The following is a 4,066-nucleotide window of genomic DNA, read 5'->3' on the forward strand; positions in this document are numbered from 1 at the left end:
CTGCTAGTTGTGCTGCTGCCGATTGCTGCTGCTAGGTAGGTTTTGCTAGCTGTTGCGTGCTTGTGCCGCTTGCCCTCCTGCCGTGCCTGCTTGCTGTTGCCGCGATGCTGTAGCTTGCTATTAGTTGCTGCCGCCGATGTTGCTATTGTGTCGCTGGTTTCCATCACCGAAGTCCGCGAGCACCATCCCTGCCACCGTGGGTCGTCGACAAGTTCGCCGAGTCCACGACGTCCTCGACGACCCCCGGACATCTTCGGAACGTGTTCGGTTACCGACGCCGAAGACCCGTGAACCGGCGCCAAGCGAACGACTACCGTCGACGAGACCCGAGTACCACGACGACAACTACGACCACGACGATCTTTGTTCTCCATAACGATCTGATCCCCTCCGATTCGCACGCTTCGAAGGTTTACCGTTGGAACGTGTCGTGTACCGAATGCATATGATGTATGATATGTACCGTATGTTTGCGTCGTATGTTTGTCCGTTGCACGTTGTCTCTCTTTCGTCGTGCCTCGACACATGGGAACCCGGTAGCGGGATCACCCCATCTTTATTTAGCATTCCCACACACGCTTCCTATTCGTTGGCACCGACATCTCGACGATTTATCGGGATAGGAATGTTGCCGTGGCTTCGTTTCCGTCTTGCCGCCATGGTTCCCTTTCGCTTGCCGTGGCGACACTTGCTCCTTTTCCCTTCTTGCCGTGATGTAATGAACTTGCATGCATGACGCATTCATGGCATATAATCTTGTGTTGCATGTCTCTTGTAACGTAGCTTCGATCTATGTTCCGCATGTTAAATGTCTAGGATGCATGTAGGATCACCGCTTCACCCCTTGCCATGTGTAACAACATTTAATATTGCGTGTAAATAACTAGGAGTGAACTAAATAATTAATCGTGGAGTTTCGTCGATATGCAACTCGTTGCATATCGAGCTTCACTTAATGTGTAGTGTTTGGGTGAGGTGAATTGCCATGCCATGCCATGAATCAGTGAACTGGTCATGCATCATAGTAGGTTGTGCATCATGTTGTGCATCGCGTGGTGAATATCTGTGTTGATGTTTGTTTCTGGTTTGCTCCGTCTCGATAGAGTTCCGCAAGCGTGTTGGAATGTGAGGACCCGCTCGACTACGTTGGTTCACCGACTTCACGGAGTTGTTCTTCTTCCAAGCGGGATCTCAAGCAAGATGACCATTTCCCCAGATATCATGACCATCATTTCCATGCTAGTTTTACCGTTTCTACTGTTTACGTCTCGTTCCCTACCACATGTTAAATATCAGCCTCTCTACAATGCCATGACAACCTTCAACCTGTTCGACCTAGCAAACCACTGATTTGCTATGTTACTACTTGCTTAACCATGTGTTAGCGTTGCTAATTGCAGGTGTAGTTGCTTCCATGTGATAACATGGGTTCCTTGTTATATCACCCTATTAATTGCTATCTATTTTAATGCGCCTATATACTTGGTAAAAGGTGGGAGGCTCGGCCTTTCTAGCCTGGTGTTGTGTTTCACCTTTGCCTCCTTAGTTTCGGCTACCGGTGTTATGTTCCATAAATGAGCGCTCCTAACACGATCGGGGTTGTTATGGGGACCCCCTTGATAATTCGTTTTAGATTAAAGCTGGTCTGGCAAGGCCCAACTTTGGTACTACATTTGCCTAATAACTAATCAACTGCATAGGGAGTAATTAACACGAGGAAATTTAATCAACCCCCGGGCAAGTGCTCCTCATAAGTGTTGGTCCAAAATGGACAGACTGCGGGGCCACCACGGGGCAACTCGAGGTTTGGTACATGTAGGATTTTCCATCCATCGTGTCCTGAGAACGAGATACGCGACTCCTATCGGGATCGTCGACACATCGGGCGGCCTTGCTAGATTAGTTTTACCTTTGACGAAATATCTTGTGCATCGGGATTCCGGTGATGCTTTGGGTAATCTCAGAGTTGAGGTTTTCCACTAGAGAATCCGACGAGATCGCGAGCTTCGTGATTGAGGATTTCTATGCGGCTTGTGGTAATTTGTGATGGACTAGTTGGAGCACCCCTACAGGGTTAAATCTTTTTGGAAATCCGTGCCCGCGGTTATGTGGCAACTTGGAAACTTTGTTTAACACTGGTTCTAGATAACTTGAATTAACTTAATTAAAATATGCCAACTGTGTGCGTAACCGTGACTATCTCTTTCGTGAGTTCCTTCTCCGATCGAGGACACGGTGGGGTTATGTCTGACGTAGGTAGGTGGTCAGAATCATTCATTTGATCATCAGTAGTTCACGTCCGATATGCGTAGATCTTCCCTCTCTTATTTCTTGTACTCGTAAGTTTAGCCACCTCATATATGCTTAGCCGCTGCTGCAACCTCACCACTTAACCTACCTCACCTATTAAGCTTTGCTAGTCTTGATACCTTTGGAAATGAGATTGCAGAGTCCCCTGTGGCTCACAGATTACTACAACACCAGTTGCAGGTAGATGTAAAGGTTACTTGACGCGAGTGCGTTGATTGTTCATTTGGAGGTGCTTCTTCTTCTTATTCTTCATCGATCTAGGATGGGTTCTAGGCCGGTAGCCTCGGATAGCAAGGATGGAAGTCGTTCTTATTTTCTCGTTTGTTTTCGTCTGTAGTCGGACCTTGCTCTTACTCTTGATGAATATGTACTGTACTGATGTGACTCTGATGTAGATTGTGGCGAGTGTAAGCCAATTCTCTCTCTCTCTATATATATATATATCTTCTTTTCAGTACATGTACTTGTGACAATATCCATTCTTGCGACACACCGAGATGCGCTTCTATCCCTGACGAGGCCCCCATGCCAAATTGAGGATAGGGTCGCATCTTGGGCGTGACATTATCGTTTTGGTGGAGTAGAAACGTGTGAGGACGTCGTGCCTTAGCAACCGCTAAACCAACTCCGAGAGGTTATTGACCACACAGGAGCACGATCAACCTGACCACGAGGGTCTGTTTCCTGCACGCAAACGAAGAACAAGCAAGAAAGTAAGATTGCAATATGGATATTGCGAATATAAGAGGAAAGCTTTATTGATGAAGGTGGGGTTCTGTGACGCCTTTGTCTAGTCGTGAAACACAAAGGAAGAACTCGAAGTTGCAGCTATGGCGAACTTGTAATCTAAACAAAACCCAAGTCTAAACGACGCCCTAAGGGTTGTATATGAAGAAAAAGAGGAGGAATTTCGTGACCCTTGGAGGAGGGGTACGAAACTGTGATAGCCTGGCTTATTAGGGATGATAGACAACTCATATCAATAAGGAATTCCTACTTTTCCAGGAGCCCATTCGAACAGAACTCCCAGGTTAACCGTGCTCGGCTTGGAGTAGTTCTAGGATGGGTGACCGACCTGGACGTTACAGAAACCCACCCTAACTCAGTTTCCCCACACATACGGACTCTAAAAATAGCTTATAGTGTGGTATTTCGAAATTACATGGGCCTGGCCCAAAAATAAGGTGGCACCATGGACGAAAATTATGAAGTGACATCTTGAATTTTTCGTTTAAGCCTTAATGTGTTGGGGAACGTCGCATGGGAAACAAAAATGTTCCTACGCGCACGAAGACCTATCATGGTGATGTCCATCTACGAGAGGGGATTTCCGATCTACGTACCCTTGTAGATCGCACAGCAGAAGCGTTAGTGAACGTGGTTGATGTAGTGGAACGTCCTCACGTCCCTCGATCCGCCCCGCGAACCGTCCCGCGATCCGTCCCACGATCTAGTGCCAAACGGACGGCACCTCCGCGTTCAGCACACGTAAAGCTCGACGATGATCTCGGCCTTCTTGATCCAGCAAGAGAGACGGAGAGGTAGATGAGTTCTCCGGCAGCGTGACGGCGCTCCGGAGGTTGGTGGTGATCTGAACTCGGCAGGGCTCCGCCCGAGCTCCGCAGAAACGCGATCTAGAGAAAAAACCGTGGAGGTATGTGGTCGGGTTGCCGTGGAAAAGTTGTCTCAAATCAGCCCTAAAACCACACTATATATAGGAGGGAGGGGGCAGCCTTGCCTTGAGGCTCAAGGAGCC

The sequence above is a fragment of the Hordeum vulgare genome, chromosome 3H, assembly GCF_904849725.1.
Source record: "Hordeum vulgare subsp. vulgare chromosome 3H, MorexV3_pseudomolecules_assembly, whole genome shotgun sequence".
Classification (NCBI taxonomy): Eukaryota; Viridiplantae; Streptophyta; class Magnoliopsida; order Poales; family Poaceae; genus Hordeum; species Hordeum vulgare.